General features: G+C 40.2%; 1 pseudogene; it reads right to left on the reverse strand.

Annotated features, from left to right (window-relative positions):
* LOC150012882 (U6 snRNA-associated Sm-like protein LSm6 pseudogene) overlaps positions 1 to 18,585 on the reverse strand; it is a 41,240-nt pseudogene extending 22,655 nt beyond the window's left edge.
* Positions 18,586 to 21,672: the final 3,087 nt, after the last annotated feature.

Genomic DNA, 21,672 nt, shown 5'->3' on the forward strand with positions numbered 1-21,672 from the left:
TAGATAAAAGCAAGCAATGGCTACTTTCTCATACTATTACCTCCACTGCATTCTGGTTTAGTTGAATCACCAAGAACCTTGAATAAGCAGCTCTTTGGCAGGATCACAGATATATTTCTACACTCACTTGCCTTGCATCACTATTCACAATGACCAAGAGATAGAAGCAACTCAAATGACAACTGTTGAATTAATGCGATAAAGAAAAGAAAATGTGGTACATACATATAATGGAATTTTAGTTAGCCTTTAAAAAGAGAGAAATCTTGTCACATGCTACAACATAGGTTAACCTTGAGGACTTTATGCTAAGTCACAAAAGACTAGCATTGTATAATTCCACTTATATGAGTTATCTTAAGTAGCCAAACTCATAAAAACAGAATGTCGAATGGTGGTTTCCAAGGGCTGGTGACAAGGCGGAAATAGGGAATTGTTGTTAATTGGGTTTGAGTTTGAGTTTTAAAGAAAAACAAGTTCTGCAGATCTGTTGCATAACAATGTGAATATATTTAACATGACCAAACTGTCTTAAAGTTCTTAACTATTTAAAAAATGGTAAGTAAAAGACTATTAAAGTACTACAAAAAATTGAAGAAATAATTCTACACTTTTTTCCCTCCAAAACTGTCAGACTTATTCTACATGGTTTATAATATAATGCTGCTGAAGTTTGAATGTATGACACTTGAGACAGAAGAATAGACAGCCAAATTAAAACAAGTAAACTTTAGCAGATGAAAAGTTAAATATAAATATATTCAAAAATAAAAATAAAGATGGTTAAGATGGTAAATTTTATTATGTCTTTTTACCACATTTTTTAAAACATCTGTATGAACCTTCTTCAGCATTCTCTGTGTGTGTGCGTGTGTGTATGTGTGTGTGTGTGTTATTTTGCTGGGTAGAAGAGTAAATCGTAGTGCTCAGCCACCACAACTATCCCATGACTCCTTCATTGTAGGTGTTGAAGTGGCAAGGGAGTCTACCCATAGAGAAGAACTTACAGTTACTCACTGTAAATTGAAGACAGAGTGCCTGGTGTCAAGTTACAAGGATTAAAAGCATGTCCTATAAACTGTATAAGGTTGCAGCCCTTGCTACTTATGATAACATGTGAAACTGCTCTCATTGTGTACTGCATACTCCATCAGGCTTCAAGCATCATTTTTTTCAATACGCCCAATGGAAAGTTTTAAGCATCCATTTCCCAAAAGCCTGTCTTTGTCTCTGTTTCTCTCTCTCTGTTTCTCTTTCTCTGTTTCTCTCTCTCTCTCTCTCTCTCTCTCTCTCTCTCTCTCTCTCTCTCTCTCTCTCTCTCTCTCTCTCTCTGTCTCTCACACACACACACACACACACTATCCTATCCTAAATGTTAACATCTCAAGAATCTTGAAAAAACTCCATTTTACCATTGTGATTACATTGCTGATAACTATGACTTTGGGAAATGATGTCTCTGTCCATTTTTGTTGATGTCCATGCTATTCATTCTCATTTCAGGTGCACCTATATTCATTTGAAGTAATGAGACACATCCAATTTGCTCAACTTCTGTGTCTCTTCTTGAGTCAAGAAGGCAAGCATGAATGTAAGTCATCATCAGTACATATCACAAGTTGAAATATTTGGAAAGGCAAAGGTCATTTGGTAAATTTGTACTAATTGAATTTTCTGTTTCTAAAAAGTCTCAACTATATATACTGATCACTTTCAACTCTCTTTTGAGACAAATTCCATTTTGGATTAATAACCTCATAGCATATGGCAGCCTCATAAATTTTTAGATCTAAGTAGCAGATACTCTGCAAAGCATTTTTAAAATATTACTTTTTCATTTCTCATTGTAAGCCTTTGAGAAAGGTATTATTATTATTAATCCTGATTTATGAGAGATAAAATTAAGCTTTAGAGAGATTAAATGACTTGCCTGAGATTACCCAGTAAGAAGAACAAAGATTTTAACTCATCTGACCACACACCCCATGCTTAATCAGTTTTACTGCCCACAAACCTGATACCCAAAACCTTGCAGAAAACCCAGCTTAACTCATTATTTATCTCACCAAAACAACACTATCACCTCCTCAGTGTATTTTAAAGTGCTACCATGCATTCACTCATTTCTTCATTCACTCATTCATTCCTTCATTCATTCAATAAGCCTTGTTCCAGATATTAGGTATACAGCTTTGTACACACTAAGTCCCTACTCTCATGGAACTCATAGTCTAGTCCATATTCAAGGGACCTTAGTGTCTGCACACATGGCTTCTCACAGAGAGAAGCAGAGTGTTCTCTTTCACACTAGAGACAGAGAGCCATTGTAGGACATAGAGTATGCTATAGAAAAAAGCCACCACTGCTTGTGAAGAACAACATTTCCCCTATTTCTATTTGGATCAAGGCTCACAGACCCAACTTCCTTACGTTACATAAATTTTGACAAGAAAGATTCTCAAATACGTCCTATGATATGTTAGTCACATATGCATCTGTGTGGTTCTGTCTAAACTTACCCTCTAAAAAACACACATTCTGACTCCTCAAATATCTTCTGTGGTTGTGATTAAAATCTTAAAGGTCATTATCCTGGAACATGGTTAGGATTCCTTTCCCCTAAGTGCTGTAATTTTCATGTGCCCTTTATGAGCATAAAGATTCTCCATATTCAGCAAATAGGCTTTCACAAAACATACAATCAGAAATAAAGTCAATGTCTTGACAAAGGGAGATTCATTTTCTCATGACAAAAGAGTTTTTTTAAGTTACAGTCTCCAAGTGGCAAAAACTGAAGAGGCATCACTTGTAAGTTTGTGAGTTTTACGACTTCAGAATTGCCCACTAGGCAACTTCCATGCCCCATTAAATGTGCACACTCAAAAATACTGGGTGTACCCTTGTTTCACTTATCTAGGGTTGATTAGCTTTGCAATTATGTCATATAGGTCTTAGGATTTGCTCTGAAAGAGTACTCATCTACTTAGCACCACTTAAAAAGTCTTAATATCAGTATAAGAGCCTTTTCGGTTATTTTCAATGGGAAAGAACAGACAATATCTCACAGCACCATTTAACACAAATCAGTCTATGAGTACACCAAGATCCAAGCAAACCTCTCAGTTTGCAGTTAATGAATCAAAGTTTAAGACGATAAATTGGCTTGGTGAGGCAAAATAGTTGATTAACTTTTAGTCAAAAATATTTATTCTCCTCTCCTGGCATAAACAAGTCTCATAAACTCTGTTTACTTACTCAAGTGTTTTCTCCTCTTCTACATCCCTAGGCATCAGCCAGAGCTCTTAATATAACATGTCAGAGAAGCTTCATACTTTCAATCCAATTTTTTATGTTTTCAGTCTCCAAGAAATAATATGCATCTCTTCATCATTATCTTAGGTATTGTAAACACTGTAGTATAAATTCAGTTTTTAAAAAAGAGAAAGAAAAACCTCCAACATTAAATTCTGTAGACTTCATGACTTTGGATGCTAATTGAATCAGACTTTGTGTTTCTTAGAGTAAACATATTAATTCCAAATGCTGGGTTAGCTCAGGCTGTTTAGCCTGTCAGGTAAAGCTTTAGACTAATGTTGGAGCAGTAGCTGGTGTGTCCAATTAGCAAAGAAATTTAATGGTTACCATTCCAAACCCTCTTGCCTCTGGTACTTTATACATGCACCATTTCCTTTAAACAGCATTTTAAATATTAGCTAAAAAGGGAACTATGTCAACAGCTTTGATAAATATATGCCTGAACAGCCATTACATTATATACTCCCTAACCACCCTTTCAAAGTCACCTTTTGCTAATTTCCCCCCAATTATCATCTTTCTTCTAAGGAGAACACTCTTACTTTTGCTAAGAACGGTAATTTATTTGTTAGCTTCTGTCACTGGCCTGTGTTTTCTAAAGGAAGACTGTCTGGTACAGTGAATGCTTACATTTAAAAGCAACTGACAGTAAATGCTGCTTACATTTTGTTCTTTGCAGTATTGCCACAAAGTTTACTTTTTTTTAGTTCTGAGCCAGGTTTCTTAAACCTGAAGTCATCATCATTTTATGAGATGATTTTTCCAAAAGCAAATTACAGATTTGCGAATTAAGTAAGTGTTGGACCAGAAGTGGTGTTTTTTGTTGGTTTTTTTTTTTTTTTTTTTTGGAAGTGACTCCTATATGTGTATGTAAAATGTCAGGTTAATGCCTTTCTACAGACATGTAGGGGTAGACATAGTATACTAGAGAAGGCAGCTCTCAACTAAAAATAAATTATGTTACAACAGTTTATTTGTAAATTGACGGAGTTTCCCATAGTAAGTTAAACATTTTTTAATTTATGTAAATATTTAACTTAATATATGTCAAACATATTTTTTTTCATGAAACTAATCCTGAACAAGATTAACATTGTTTAGTTCAAAAAGGGTGTTTTGGACAAAACATCAGGCGAAATTCTAAGAGCCAGGGGTAGTAAGATGAATAAGACAGAGTGCCGTCCTCAATGATTTACAAGGTAACAAGACAGAATTTATTTTTATGGAAAATCCATTTAAAGCTTTACCTTGGAAGTCTAAACACGTATCACCCTTCACTCTGCTAGTGGGCTCCTCATAGCCCTCTACCTACTGCATGGAGCAAAAGCTCTGCTGTATGTAATTCAGTGTAGTGTTTTAAGTGCATAGGGTGTTAGTGAAGCAAAAAGAGTACTCATTCAAGATGGAGAGGGTGGTGGGGGTATAAATGGAAAAGAAGGATACCTCAGGTGCATTATGAAGGATTTATTAAACCACTGATTCATGAGAACTGTGAGATTCAAACCAGCAGCATCAACTCGACCTGGTAACTTGTCTGAAATATAAATTATTAGACACCACCTCAGAACCTCTGAGGCAGGGAGTCAGCATTCTCAGTTTTAACAAGCCCTCAAGATGATTCTGATAACACACTGAGGCTTGAAAGCCCCTGTATTAAGGCAAGTTTTCAGCCAGCATAGCAGAAGGAGGGAAGAAATGATTTTTCATGGGATGAATTATGTAAACAAACACCTGGAGTAGTTGTAGTAGATCTCCCAGCTGCTTTGAGTATTGGTTGTTAACAACTCACAGCTGCACTCTTCCCTGAGAATTATTCTCAGCCTAAAGGGGGTGCTCACCTGGGAATGCTGAGGGGCCTATGCCCTTTCCAAAAGTGGCCGCAGTCAGTGATGAACTGATATGAAGATTTAGCATACCAGTCCCCTTACCTCAGAAGAGAAAACCTTCATGCTCCATAGCTCCCGTTAGGAGCTGAACTCACATCTTGGCCTGGCTTCTTGCCCTACCCTATTTTGCTACCCTCCCTCCATTCCAGATTTCTCGTGAGATCAGTCCCTCAGTAAATCACTGGCACAAGAACCCCCATCTCAGGCTGTTTCTAAGGAACCCAACCCAAGACTGTGGTATACAGCATAAGAATGCATGGAGAGTTGCGAGAGGTCTGCATTAATGGAGCATAAAGTGTAAGTCACAGAATGGTGACAAGGGAAGCTGAAAGGGTGGGAGAAGCCAATTTATGATATACTTTGGGCAACAATTTATAAAAGTATCAAAATTCACTCACTCTCACACACACAGATTGAACTTAAATACATATGAAAATACTGACATGGATGAGGAAAAGGAAAATCACTCAGACTGCCACCTTGGAAAGGAAAGTCCCTTCTCTGTTTACAATAAGTAATAGTTTACATCCCACCTCTCATTTGGCACCAGAAATAAGGAGACTCCTAGATCCAAACCACAAAACTCAGAGGCTGAGTGATCATTTGTAGAGACAGAGATTCTTAGAGATCTGGAAGGGGAAGAAGGACTGGCAAAGTGACGCACTTGGGAAACCCTCTAAGTGATTTTAAAATGTAAGGAAAAGACACTGGGATGAGGAAAAATGATGGGGACCAAAGGATGCAATTCAACAAGGGAAATAATGATGGGCTTCCCTTTTCCCTTCTTGTCAGCTGCTTTCCTTGACTCAGAGGACTCCTGCTAGTGCAGAGAGCCAGGGCCACACCTGCAATCTAGTGGAGTTCAATGGTCACACATTCTTATCTTCTAAGAGGCTCCTGCTTTCCTTTTTTCTCCAGTAATTGTTTCTAACCAAGATCTCTTTTCAGTTTTAGAACCCGGTCAACACTCCAAGATTATCCCCCTTCTCCTTTCACTCAAGTAAGCAGACATATAAAGAGTTTGTCCTAAGAGGGTGTTGTTGTTTTTCCTGTTAGCACAATAGAAAAATAGACCAGGGAGATACATGAGATTATTTTCTTGACATTTTGAAGGTGTGCCTCCACCAGCATCCACTCCTCCTTCTTACAGCAGAAATCCTGTTTCCTTTTAAGGGTCCACACTGCCTCCATTCTCAATGCATTTGTCCTGCAAGGGCCTAACTCACTAGTTCTACTAAAGAAAGGGTCTCTTTCCCATCACATTCTATCCTGAAAACCTGAATGGCTGGAGAGTCCATGGCTATCAATTGTGCTGCATGAAAAGAAAAATCATGGCAGCACGAGAGGCAGAGTAAGACATTGCTTGATCCCTTAACTTAGCAGTGTCTGAAGTCAAGTCTACCCTGTATATTTTTAGTATTGTAAAGTTTCAACTTCCCTTTTTTTATTCAAATCATTTTAAAAGCAGTTTTTCTATCCCTTTCAATAGAGAATCCTAACTAATACAATGCCTTATATTTTTCAGAAAGTGAATATGAATGAACTTAGTCTTTCTCCAGGCTTCACTCTTTTGTTGAAGAACCTTTAAATGTCTTCAGCTTCCTTCTTTCATTTACACACAGTATCCCAAAAGTGGATTCCAAGAAAAATTGGTTTGGGGTGTTGAGTCATAAAAAATGTAAAAGGAAAGAGATGTTCCATGGTCACAAAAATGTGGAAATTATTTATTTCAATCAAGTTTAATTGGTTTCTTTATTACAGGACTCCTCAGAGTCTTTAACATGTGATTTATATACTAAATCTTGAAGGGAGAGTCATGATATGCCTAACTCCCCCGATGTGTTTGGCTGTGGAAATGTTATTTGCATTGAGTAATTATGGGATAAGATGACATGAAATATATTTCAGAAAATAGGGATCCAGCTAGAATTCAGACTTTTTTTTCTATTCCATACTAATTAGTATTGAGTGTTCTTTTGACTTTCCCTTCTGAGCCTTTTGATCATTCCACGTGATAAGCCTCAGAAGGGCTCCAATAAGAACAAGTTTGGAGAACAGGGTGAAGGAGAATGCTAACCAAAAAAAAGGTATACATATGTGTAGTCCCACCACCCCAGCATGGGACTGGGTTCATCACCTTTGAGGTCTTCAATGCAATATGGACTTTGTTATTGTCATTGCTTTGTGTGGTATATATTTCTTGAACTTAAGGTGAATGAATATATCTACAAAAAAACTTCTAAAACACATTAACTTAAAAAAAAAAAAAAACTCTCTCAGAATATGGAAACTATCACACCAGTTAGTTAATTTTATAGAATACATCTGAACAGAAGAAATTTTAGAAGTCACTTATAAGGTTTAGGCTGTACTTCCTAGCATGTTTCTGATGTTTTTTTAAAGTTTTAAAAGTATGGCAGCTGCTTCTAAAAATGAAATACTGTTTGTCAGCAAGCTAGAGTTAACTCATTTAAATAAATAGGTAATTTGTTCCTTTATAAAACAGTTGAAAGCATTCACTGACAGTGAGTAAAAAGCAAAACTGGGTAATCTGAGGGAGGGAAGGAGCAAATTTTACATGCCATCTCATCTCAAGCTCCCTGAATATAAGAGAGGGATTGGATGCACAAGGGCAGACTGCTTTGGGTTTGTAGTGAAAGGGATCAAATTGCAAATGATTTTCTTTTAACACCTGACTTAGTGAAAAGAAGCCACAATATAAAAATCTCATTCCTCTGAGTGGTCTTTTGCATTTATTTTTAAAAGGCATATCATATAGAGCTTCTCTCTGAACCTCACACTTCCAGACATTAAAAAATGTTCTTACTGTGGATAACATGAAATTTAGACATTTTCTTTCAAGAGCTTCTCAGTCAAGACAATGCCTCCTCTAACAATCCCCTGGTGCAGTTTGTTGGGCCATTTTTTCAAGCTCTTGGAACTTCCAATCATCTGTTTATCCACTCCACAGCTTACACACACACACACACACACACACACACACACACACACACAATCAACATCTGGTCAGGAACAGTTCGAAATCAAAAGACTTAATACAGGGAATTGGTTGCAACAGGTGCAGTATGATTAAAAGAAGAAAAGGGAAGGTCTGAAGTAGCCCAGAGAGAAAGCAGTGACCACTCTAAGCTAGAAGAAGAGAAAGAGGCAGGGCTACAAGAGCCTATAGGCTTGGACCAGGAGCCTGTGGAGTTGGTACTCAGGCCTCGGATGAGTGTTTGCACCACTGGCTGTGGCTGGTATCTCTCATCGGGTCTGAACACACTGGTTCTTAGAGTACTGAAAGTAATTAGAGGTTAGAACCAACTTTCACTGCTAGGGAGCCCCCCACTGCCTCACGCTGAAGCAGCAGGTTAATAGGAAGAGAAGGACCCTTCTCCTCCTCCCTTTTTCCAGTCTCTCTGTAGTGCCTCTATTGAAAGATCCTAAAAGAAAGCCGCCTTGGCAAAGGAGTCTTGAAAATGTAGTTTGCCAAGTCCTGTGGCAATATCACAGAAGACCACATAGGAGAGTTGACTTGGAGCTAAGAGAAAATAGGTAAGTAGCCATCCCTACATAAAACTCCGTCTCTCCCCCATTGCTAGCTCCAGCCTCTACTCTTCACCCTCCTGGTTCAAATATACACAAAAGAATAGAAGTTATTATCATTCCAGCCTTCGCTAAGCACCAAACATCAAATGACTTGTACTGGGTCACAATGCTGGTGTCAGAGTCATGACTATTTACCCTAAGTAAAGGTGACTGACATTGGACAAGTTGCAGAAACTCACTGACAGTTTCCTCTTCTGGGATAACTACATCTACCTTGGAAGGTAGGATCAAGTATACAAATAGACCATCTGAATAAAGGGCTTAGCACAGTGCTTGTCCTGTGATAGGCACACAATAAATATTAGTGAGTTCCTTTTTTCCCCCTTATTCCTCATCTCTCCTTGTGGAAGGAAAGCCGTTGTGCCCTACTACTGGAATTCCAGACATCAGTAAATACCTGTGAGATAACTGGGAGGGAAATGTGTCCTTTTAGCTAGAGATGCTTTACTAATCCAGTAGGTGAGATTCTCAAGAGTTCCAATGAAGAGAAAATACACAAATTGCTTATAATGTTGAATTTATTGTAAGGATACATGGGAAACAGAGAGGGAGGTCTTAAAAGAAAAATGTCCTGCTCAGGAATGTGTGATAGACTTCATAAGAAACTGGAGAAATCTGCCTAACTTTGCTAGGGACAAGAACCTTTGGGACCTGCTTTTTCTTTGCTTAATTTGCATTTGTATTTCCCCCAAAACTATGGATTTTAATGGGTCCTTTTGCCCCTCTAGGTATGAAGCATTTCTACAAGCAGTGTTCCCACCAAGTCATCTCAAAGATCATTGGCCTCTTAAACCCAGCCTACATGTGGTTGATTCCAGCTAACACACCATTCCCTATACAATTACTGTGCTTAGGTAGAAAGGTTTAAACTGGTCTGTGAAAGGCCCACTCCTAATTCATTCACCCCAAAGCAAAAGGCTATCTGGGCATTTTCCCACAAACCATACCTCATTGTCTTTTTCCTTCTGTCCTGACATAAAGAAACATTTTCTACTTCTCCCTTATAATTATCTTTGCTCAGAACTATTTGCCATTGAACAAGGGTTTTGTGGAGCACTCTGAGCAGATGCCACCATGTTATGACATGGTTCTCAGAAGTAGGGAACAAAAGAAGGGAGAAACTACAACTAGATCTTTACATTGAATAGTTAAATAAATGTGATGTTATTAAGAGAAATAGGGAAAACAGTGACAGGGCTTGCTTGTGGTGAATTCGTTGTAGAAAAGTTGAAGAAGGTGCTTGTGAAGTGTCCAAAACTGTGTGGAGTATCCAAACGCATGATACAGAGGTAATAGCTTAAAACCAGAGAATGAATGAGAGGTTTTGCTGTTTTAAATTATCTTTAGTATAATGATTCCTAAACTTCTTGGTACCATAGATCACCTTGAGCATCTAAAGACAGCTTAACACACTCTGAAATAAAAATGTAGAGATGCATATACAACTAAAATCATATGAATACTTTTAGATTTTCAGAACTCCAGCACAAGTTGCACCACCCCACCTCACCTCACCTAGTGAAAAGATATAAAAATAAGAAAAGTCTGAGCACTGAATCTGTACTGCATTAGAAATTAATCTTTCCTGCTCTTGTAGTTCATCTTCCTCACCCCAAACAAGCTAAAATGTCATATGGGCCAAATAGCTTCTTATCTAGCAACACTTTGAGAGGTAATGAGAAACAAAGCAGGGCAATTCAATGGTAAGAATTTCTAACCATTGCCAACAAGAAAATGACCCAAGATGTTCATTTTCTCAGTTGCTGTAATGCTCATTTTCTTGTTGGCTGGGCAAGTGCTCCTGAGAAAACCTTGAGGCTAATTGTATATATGCTGGCATATAAAGTTTGCCCCAAGCCCAGAGGCAGCAGCTAGCAATTATTTACCACTGATTAATGTGCAATCCTAAATTTACAGGCTTGATGGTCCAAAGAGGCTCCCTGCTATGTGAGATAATGAATAGGAAATATAGGAAATTGTCAGAATAATTAGTCTATTCAGACCTCCCAGGTCTACCTTTAAGAAACAAAAAATGCCTGTCCTTTAGCAGAATCAGAGATTGAAAGATGAGATGTGGAGACACAACGCTGTAGTCAAAACATGGCTTTGTGCCATTTTTACTTCATTCAGTTGACTGACCATAGTATCCATAGTAAATACAGTGCTGTACCTCTCCTTTAGAGTACCACGACTTATTCCTATTACACCAGCCACTGGAGGTACTACTATGTCTGCAGTCAACCCTCTCTGGAATTTGCCCTCAGCTGAAGACAGCTGCCTTGTCCAAGGTTAGGTTATCCACCCAGGAAGGAAGGGGAGCAGCCCACAGTCAATGACTGGCCAATGCCAGATTATAAAGGCCTGGCCCACCTTATCAGAACAAGACACAAATCAAAAGGGCCAACACATCTTCAAAGCTCCCTAAGAGGTTGACTGAAGGTTTGGTTGAGACCACATTGCAGACCACCTTCTCCCTCTGCCCACTCCTAGTTCTCTCTCTGTAAACTTTCTACACACTAATCGCTAACTGAATCTGCTCACCAGAGACTCCAACTTGCAGTAATGTCAAATCACTCATCGGTGTTGGGATTACTATAAAGAAATGACACTGAACCAAGGAATAGTCAATTTAATTCAGCTTAATGAATATTTTTGTATGCCTGTTTCGTACAAGACAAGTTTGAAACTATGACAAAGCAAGTTTTTCCTTGAAATTTTCCCTTGAAAGGTTTTTTATTGTTGTTTGGTTTGGTCTTGTGAATCAAATATACATAAACACTAATATCTAACGTGATTCTTCTAAGTAAATTGCCCTTTTTTATAGATGTTCTCATAGTTTAAACCAAATATATATATATATATATATATATATATATATATATATATATATATATATCGTCGGCGGCGGTGGCAGCTGTCCGTCTCGAGAGACGATGGCGTAGCTTCTTGAGAGTCTATCTGCACCGCCGAGAATGGCTGTGCAGTCCGACTCGGGAGTGACAATCCCTGCCGCACTTGTTACAGGTGAAGGCAGATGGCTGTTGTTGCTGCTGTTGACGCTGCTTCCGCCTCGATCTTTTCTGGACCGCCTCCTCGTTGCGCGCAGCCTCTGCGCGTGACGTACCTTGCCTGACCACGAGCCTCCAGGCTAGGCGGTCGTCTGCTTGAACTTCCCATGTGTTGAGATTGACGGAGCATTGTGTCATGTCCTTTTTGCAGATGTCTTTGAACCGCAGTTTTGGGCGCCCTGTCATCCTCTGGCCTTCTGCTAGCTCGCCATAGAGGAGGTCTTTGGGAATACGGCCTGCATCCATTATTTTGACATGGCCGAGCCACCTGAGGCGTCTCTCACTAAGAACTGCATGCAAACTGCTCATGTTGGCTCGCTTCAGCACCTCGGTGTTGGGGACCTTATCCTGCCAGGCGACATGCAGGACGCGTCGCAGGCACCTCATGTGGAAGCTGTTGAGTTTCCTTTCGTGCCTTGCGTAGGTGGTCCACGTCTCGCTGCCATAGAGGAGAGTGCTGAGTACGCAGGCTTGGTAGATGCGCAGTCTGGTTTTCTCAGTGAGGCTGGAATTGTTCCACGCTCGCCGGTTCAGTCTGGCCATAACTGTGGCTGCCCTGGCGATTCTCCGGTTGACCTCCAAGTCGACTGACAGAGAGCTCGAGATGGTGGACCCGAGGTAAGTGAAATCGTTGACAACCTCCAGGGTGTATCCGTCGATGGTGATGCATGGGGTAGTCCCCGTGCCTTGAGCCATAACGTTCGTCTTCGTCAGGCTGATGGCTAGTCCGAACTCCTTGCATGCGTGGGAAAGGCAAGTGACTAGCTACTGGAGTCCCTCTTCGGAGTGTGATGTCAAGGCTGCGTCATCGGCGAAGAGCATCTCACGGATGAGCACCTCTTTGACTTTGGTCTTGGCTCGTAGACGGGCCAGGTTGTAGAGCTTGCCATCGGATCTGGTGTGAATGAAGACACCCTCGCTGCAGTCCTTAAAGGCGTATTGGAGGAGCATGGAGAAGAAGATTCCGAACAGCGTAGGCGCGAGGACGCAGCCCTGCTTTACTCCGCTGCTGACTGGGAAGGCCTCAGAGGTTGCGCCGTTGTAGGACACCGTGCTGTGCATGTTGTCGTGAAAGGACATGACCACAGCAAGCAGATGTGGTGGACAGCCAATCTTCCGTAGCAAGCTGAAGAGTCCGCTTCGACTGACCAGATCAAACGCCTTCGTGAGGTCGATAAAGGCGAGGTAGAGTGGTTTATGCTGCTCGTGACACTTCTTCTGCAGCTGGCGTAGGGAGAAGATCATGTCCACTGTTGAACGGCCAGCTCTGAAGCCACACTGGGACTCTGGGTAGACGCGGGAAGCAAGGGTCTGCAGGCGGGCAAGAGCGACCCGGGCAAATACTTTGCCGACGACGCTGAGGAGAGAGATGCCCCGGTAGTTGTTGCAGTCGCTGCGGTCTCCTTTGTTCTTGTACATGGTGATAATGTTGGCATCTCTCATATCCTGGGGGATGTAACCCTCCTTCCAGCAGAGACAGAGTAGATGGTGGAGCGGCTGTAGCAGGACTGACTGGTTTCCCGCTCTTTAGGATTTCTGGAGGGATTCCGTCGCTTCCTGGTGCTTTCCCACAAGCAAGGCGGTCGATGGCTTTGCCGAGCTCTGCCGCAGTAGGTGGGGTGTCTAGCTCCTCCATGACTGGTAGGCCTGGGATGGCATTAAGAGCAGTGTCTGTTACGGTGTTCTTTGTTGTGTACAGCTCGAGGTAGTGCTCGGTCCACCGCCGCATTTGCTGTTCCTGGTCAGTGATGACCTCACCTGTCTTGGACTTAAGGGGGGCGATCTTGGAGGGGATTGGGCCTGTTGCCTTCTTGATACCCTCATACATTCCTCGTGCGTTGCCTATATCGGCGGCTTCCTGGATGGTTCTGCACAGGTTTAGCCAATAGGTGTTGGCACAGTGGCGGGCGGTCTTCTGGACTTTGTTCCTGGCAGCCCGTAGAGCTTGAAGTGTACTGGGAGTGGGCGTGGCCTTGTAAGCCAGTAGGGCCTTCCTCTTAGCCTCGATCACGGGTTCCATTTCTTCCCAGTGAGCCTCGTACCAGTCAGCGTTCTTCCGCTCTTTCTTCCCGTAAGCAATAATGGCGGAGTTGTATATGGCGTCGCGGAGACGTGGCCAATTGGATTCGATAATGTCATCTGCTGCCATTCCCTCGCCGAGTGCATCTTCCATCTTGTTGATGAATTGCTGGGTCTTAACTGGGTTGCTGGCACAACTGGTGTTGATGCGTGGGTGACCCTTCATCTTGGAGTGGTGTAACCTCTTCGACATTATGCGCACCTTGCTTACCACCAGGGCATGGTCCGTGTCGCAGTCTGCACTGTGGTAGCTGCGGGTGAGGAGGGTGCTGCCAATATCCGTTCTTCTGGTGATGACGAGGTCAAGCTGGTGCCAGTGGCGGGAGCAGGGGTGCCTCCATGACACCTGGTGGATCTCTTTGCACTTGAAGAATGTGTTTGTCATGCACAGGCCATGGTGACACGAAAGCTCAAGCAGCCGCTGACCATTCTCATTGATCTTTCCTCTCCCAAAGTTTCCGAGGCAGGTGGGCCAGGCCATGTGGTCGGCTCCTACTCTTGCGTTGAAGTCTCCAAGGAGATAGAGAGCGTTACTTCTGGGGATCTTGGATAACGCTTCGTCCAGTGCATGGTAGAACTGTTCTTTCTCTTCGGTGGTGGCGCAGAGGGTTGGGGCGTACGCGCTAAGAATGCTGACTGGGCCAAAAGTTGTTGACAGTCGGAGGGTAAGTAATCTCTCTGTTCCTCCTGTGGGTAGCTCTATGGAGTTAACAAGCGTGTTCTTCACAGCGAACCCAACACCGTGCTGTCTTGGTTGGTCCGGAGACTTCCCTTGCCAGTAGAAGGTGTAGTTGGTTTCTCTGATAGTTCCGTTGTCGGCCAACCGGGTCTCCTGTAGAGCTGCAATGTCGATGTTTAGTCGTGCCAGTTCCCTGTCGATGATGGCGGTTTTCCTGGCATCATTGATCCACGGAAGGTCTGCAGTAAGTCCAGGACACATGGTCCTGATGTTCCAGCTAGCGAGGCGAAGAGCTGGAGGCTTCTTTCTTGTTCTTTGCTTGGAATTGCCTGGTGTGAGTGTTTTGTGGCCCACTTTTCGAGAGACGCCTCTCTGATCCCCACGCACCCAGTGGGGCAGGTGAGCCATGGCGAGACGGCACCTAATTGGCTGGGGGCTGCCCAGCTTGAGGCGGGCGGTAGCTGTCCAGTGAGGTGCGATGACCTCTCCCACCGTCAGAGGAGACCCCTGGCGCTCGTTTCCTTCGCCAATCGGATGAGCTTATAACCGGTATCTGTCTCCTCCCGTGTTGAGTCGACATCTTGCGATGACGCTGGAGTGTCCTCTCCAGTGAAGCTACAAAGCCTGGGCAGGGTGATATGGAGGGCCAGCTGTTGCCCATGCAGCAGACCCCCCCTCTCTTCGCAGCTGAAGGATCCAAGGGGAAAGACAGAGTCAATACAGCTTGGCTTCAGGTGCGCCGCAGGAGTTGCCGGTGTTGACTACAACGTCAAACCGCCTTAGGGACTCCAGCTCCGGATTTTCTGTCGGGGTTTACTCCCTTAGCCTTTCCCCTGAAGAGGTATGCCGCAAGGCAGCGGAGGTTTTTTGGAATCAGAGTTTTCCTTCTCTGGTATATATATATATATATATATATATATATATATATATATATATATATACAGGCTTTAAAAATACCCCAAAAGAGAAACTGTTGATATAACAAAAGTCAATAATATTTTTATGTTACATTTGAAGTACATAATTATGTGTATAGCTTGAATATAAAAATTCAAATAGATCATAAAAAGGCATAAAAGGACTTTATAGGACACCTATAAAGGTGGTATGTGATGTAAATATCATTATGTATTGTCAATACAGGGAAGGACACCATAATTTCTATTAACTATAAAGACCACGAGTGATGAACTGAATGAATTACCCACGGTAAAGGACTGTCCACTTTTCAAGTGTTATATGAATATAGTTCCAAATGATGGAGATGGACCCCATCTTTAGATGACCATATGTATATACGTACTTTGTATGTGTATACATATTTATATACATATGAGTACACACTATACAGACTATGTATATAGAATACATAATATATAATACTCATTCTGTATTTATAAGTAATGCCCTAATACAGAACAACTCATCCCTCTCCAAAATGACCTAAATTAAAGGGAACTGCTTTCAGATTAAGAATATCTGCATAAGTCTGCTCTACCCAAAATACATAATATTCTTTTTATATTTTGGTAAGAATGAAAGAAAGAAAGAAAGAAAGAAAGAGAGAGAGAGAGAGAGAGAGAGAGAGAGAGAGAGAGAGAGAGAAAGAAAGAAAGAAAGAGAAAGAAAGAAAGGACTCATGCTGGCCAGGTATCTCAGTTGGAGCATTGTCCCAATAAATCAAGGTTGCAGGTTCTATCCCCAGTCAGGGCACATACAAGAAGCAATCAATGAAGGCACGGATGAGTGTAACAGCAAGTCAATGTTCATTCTCTCTCTCTCTCTCTCTCTCTCTCTCTCTCTCTCTCTCTCTCTCTCTCTCCCCCTTAAATCAATAAAATAATTTTTTTTTAAAAAAAGGACTCATGAGAACAAGCAACAGCCTCACTAAGTACTCAAGCATTTTGTAATATAAGGATCTAGCACGTGTAATAGGCCTTAAGTCTTTCTAGAAGAATCTTTGTACTGTGTTTAGTAAATAATTTTGACTCCTGGGATCATTTGCTTTAAAGCTGGATTTGCAGAAAAGCCTCAGGCACAAGTTTAATAGTATCCCAAACCACTGTAATTGGGCAATTGGTGCTTAATGATATAAAGGAAGGGTGCAGCTCTATCCTACATGAAATTAAAAGAAAATTGCTTGAATTATTAAGACCATGGAGGCATGCATTTTCCACTGTCAGCATTGCAGGGTTTTTTGTTGTTGTTTTTGTATTTTAACATATAGCAGAAAAAACATACTTAATCTAAAGGCAGTCAGTCAACATTTAGAAGCAAAAATATACAAATTGGAAATGACGCACTTTGATAGCCATATGTATTGAGAAGTTTAGTTGAGTGCATAGCATATTTGTGTGTTTAGTGAACTCTCTTTTACTGTTTTCTAGCCCTGTTTCATGCATAATACTAGGATTAAGTATGTTTTTGAGTGCTATAGTTTTAATACTTTTCCAGTTTAGGACTTTTCTCCTTTATGGAGGCCAATATTTCTATAAAAGGAACTGTGGGAAATGGTTTCTTGATTCAAATTTAACTTCTATAATATCTATGTTGTGATGTTTTGAAATATTCAATTATATCCAGTGCCATGCACTCTGTGAGGTACCAGGACCGTAGAAATGACACCACGTATGAGCAAGAGGCATTCTCTCTATTGTTCTTGGCAATGGTGTGTATGTGTGCATGTGTGTGTATAACTACAACCCTTTATACAACTAGGTCATATGAAATTAAGGTTATTCTTTTGTAAGATTGATGTGAAATGACCCTTCATGATGAATTGTTCTTCTGAAAGTGATATCAAACAGAAGCAGTAATTTATATAATGATCATAAAAAAACAAAGAATGGCTTTTTTGTGTGAGAAATCTGATTTGGAAGAATTCAAACTAGTTCTGGCTTCAAATCTATCCAAGGGTTAGGTGGTTAACTATAGACTTAGAGGACTAAAATATGGCCAGAAATGGACCTAAGGTGATAATAAATCACATTTATAAGTACTGTTAAATAGTTACGTGCATAAAACATACAATTTACCAATATAAATATAGAGAAGCAAAATACAAATTTTAATACATTTGAGAACTTAAGCATTTAAATAAAGGCCAAGAGGCCCAAGATGGAATCTCAGCTCTCATTTACTAGCTATACATATCAACAATTTGTAAGCCTCTCTCTCCACACCCATGAGTGTGACATAGTAATGCTTGATCTTTATTCAAAATACATATCATTAATATGAAAGCCCTTTATGAATTATAAATGCCATATCAATGTGGGGAAGTAAATTGGCTGCTATTAGGGGTACCTTCCTAGAAAACCACATATATTTGCTTTCTTGACATCTCTACAATGTTTTAATTATCATCATTTGCATCATTTTAGTCAGAAGAGGAAGGTAAGCAATCAATCTAAATGACATTGCTTGAAACTTAAGTTAAAAATTGTTCAGGGAGGAACAAAGATTTTCTTTTTGTAAATTTTTTTTGCATTCTGCACATTGATATAAAGGTGAAAGAAAATGACTGGAACTTAAATATGAAATAATTTTTTATAATTAAATTCACACTTTATACATTTATCTTACATGTCAGTGAAAAATCACCAACTATTATAAAATATGACAAATTATTAAAAAAGAACCAAAACGTCTCATAAAAAGCATATCCAAGTATGGAAAGTATTGTACTCTTGGTGTCTTCACATCCTTTTCTTCCATGTGCTACGTGCAGCACATTGTTTTCTTAGATAAATGCATCCCCATCCTTTTTCTTCAGTTGCCCATTTGCATATTCTTCCCTCTGTTCCAAGACTGTGAGTATATTCATGTGGCCATGCAGGCAATCTAGGACCCCTTGATAACCCACTCCAGATCTTAATTTTACCACAACTAGTAGTCCAATGATTTGCTTTAAGAAGTCACTGGGAGTTTGCTTCCATAGACTCATTCTAACAATCCTGATCAGAAATTTGGGAGGCAGGGAACTTGAGTTCTAATCTCAGTTCTGCTACTTTATTAGCTATGTGCCTTGGAAAACTCATCATTTCACCCCTCATGATGCCAGGATCCTCATTTTGTGACTGGGATCTGGAATCCCCACTCTTGTCAACCCACAAGCACACCCTCAGCCAACAATGGGGTGAAACCAAACCCCACATATGCTTACTTTAAAATAGTGTAAAGTTCCCAAACACCTAAGTCATCTTAGGAAAGTACTCACCCTAAATTGTGCTGAACCAAACTTCAGATGTTGCTTGATAGGGAGAGATCTGATTAAGATCACTGGGGAGAAGTAGGAGGGACCATAGGAGGAGTTTGCCGGAGGGAATGGAAAGCAGTCTAGGAAGGGACTGACTGAGAACCTGAATGCCACCAGAGCCAATGGAAACAAAGAGGGCTGACTCTTTGGCTCACCAGCTTTTCTATCTCCTGAGCTGGCTCTTTCTCAGGCTCAGGCTCTGGCTCTGAGTCTCACTGTCAAGCTGGCTCTCAGGCTCTTCTTCCTTGAGGATGTCTGGATGATTGTGCTGTAGCTGCCTGCGTTTTCCAACGGACAGTTGCATGGGAAGGAACTCCAGGCTTGGCAGAGGGTGGCAGGTTTGTTTTTCAGGTGTTCTAGAGGGAACAGGCTTTGAGGCAGAAGCCTGCCATTCTTCTGGAATTCTATAGCCTTTGTGTATGTTATGTTGTTTTGGTTTGTAAACTAACCCTGTAGAAACTAATAAGGGAAAAGATAGGAGAATCCAGGTGTTAGAGTTTAGCCTTAATTGATAGGTTTAAGTAATTAAAGCTGTGAGTTGATAGACTTAACTGACTGCTTTTGAATAAAGACTCCTTTCCTTTATCACCAAACCTTTGCCTCTGGAATTCTGCCTAGAGGGTGGTGGCAGCTAGAGGGACCTCAACTTGCTGATTCAGTAAAAGAAACTTGCTGATTGTGCCTGATGAAGAAAAGAAATGCTTTTAATTTGAAAAATGAGTAAAATCAAGAAATTCAATGTCTGAATCTATTTCAAGGCAAAAACTAGAAACCAAATTCCTGAATTAGAGAACATGCCCTTAGAAACAGAAAAGAACACCTAAGAGTAAATATAGTTCTCCCTTCTGTGATCCAAATCCCTTGTGTTGTTCAAGTGGAGATTCCATGTGCTTATTATCCAACTGGGAGTTAGAAGGACATTCACAGAAATATACCCCATGGCTATATGCTTCTTGAGCATCATTCTAATGTCAATACCCAACTCCCTAGAGAATCTGTTTTTTTTTTCCCCCGTTTATTAGATTTTGTCAAACTAATTTTGAATTAAAAGACTGCTTGTTTCCTCAAAATGACTAAGGAAATTAAGTGTAAGTGAATCTATCCCAGTTTGAAAACCAATGTACTGACCACACCGTCCCTTGACATTCAGACCACTTTCAGTCAGAAGTGTAACATAGTTTTTTATGTGCTGTCAAGGCTCAAACTCAAGATTAAAAACTGAATTGTCCTTGCCCTGGCCGGATGGTTCAGTTGTTAGAAGTGTCGTACTGTACACCAAAATGTTGCAGGTTCAGTTTCCGGTCAGGGCACATAACCTAGGTTGCCAGTTCAATCCCTGGCCAGGGCACGTGAGGGAAGCAACCTATCGATGTTTCTCTCTCTCTTTCTCTCCCTCCCTCCTTCCCTCTCTCTGAAAATCAATAAACATAACCTCAGGTGAGGATTTTTTTTAATTGTCCTTCACATGACTGTCTCTGGTAACTGAACACCAAAAGCAACAGTTCATTACCTAAAATCTGTGGTCTTCAGAGGAGGAAGTATGTCAAGAATGCTCCAAAATATTGTGTAAAATATTTGTAAATATGCGCATTTTTCTGGGGAGAGGATCTATATCTGTCACCAGCCCCTCGAGATAATCCACAGCCCCAAAATTAAGAACTACTAACTTAAGCTAAACAAGAGTGAGAATTTCAAGTCTGTGAAAGCTCCTGTAAAAATTGCATTTTTATGTTTTTATCCTATAAAGGACAAGTTTTAAAAACAATCAGCAGAAGACACTCTTCTTTTATGTAAGCTTTTTTTTTTTTTTTTTTTTTAATTTGGCTTGGCTCTTTAATTTCAAGTGATGATGAAAACATTTGCATTAACCTGAACCAGCCAGTAGTTTTTCGGCCAGTGTATACAATCTGGGCTCTTACTCATAAAATTGCTCGACTAAGCTCTTACTCGTTGGCACAAAAAAAATGAATGTGAAGGTTTTTTTCACACTATTTTTAGGATTAAAAGAATTTTTAAATGATTTCTCTGATTGATTCAAACTGACGTTTTAATGAATTTTTTAAAATATAAGCTCTTTGCTTACCTAGCAAAGAAAGCATGACTGTAATAAAAAATTCCAATTAATAAAGCTGTCTCCATTGCTTTAGCTTAACACTGTAAAAGCATTTGTGAACTAAAGTTAAAATAAACTTCTCTGGGGCTGCAGAGAAAAAAGTCATTTTAGATTAGGAAAAATATTTCTCTCTCTTTTGAAAGCATTTCCTTCTTTACCTGTGCATGAAACTTTATAGAACCTGAAAATTATTATCATAACTAAAACCTATGCTTTTAATATGTATATATTCAAATTAAATATAAGGAAAAGTAGCTCTATAATTTAATGTTTGTCTTCAGAGTGACAGACTGCTATAGCAGTGGTAGCAATAACTAATAATACATACTTTCATTTAGGAAAATCCTTTTTCAAAATTTTATATTTACTCAAATTTCATTCTTACAATAATATAACTTTCTCCTCCCTACTATTTTTGACCATGTCAATATCTAACTACACTCAGCAATTACCAATCTATGTTTCACAATATTAACAGAGTGATAATCAAAATATGTTATGATGATGGACACATTTAAAATCATTCAGTGTCTCCCTCTTAATTTTAGGGAAAAACTTTAACACTAAATAGTTAAAAAATAGTTTATTATTATAAAAAAGTCTTGCCCACCTTTCCAAATTCATCTTTCACTGTTTCTCCAGCACACATTGCAAAATAATTA

The sequence above is a fragment of the Furipterus horrens genome, unplaced genomic scaffold (genome assembly GCF_987537825.1).
Source record: "Furipterus horrens unplaced genomic scaffold, mFurHor1.1.pri manual_scaffold_4, whole genome shotgun sequence".
Lineage (NCBI taxonomy): Eukaryota > Metazoa > Chordata > Mammalia > Chiroptera > Furipteridae > Furipterus > Furipterus horrens.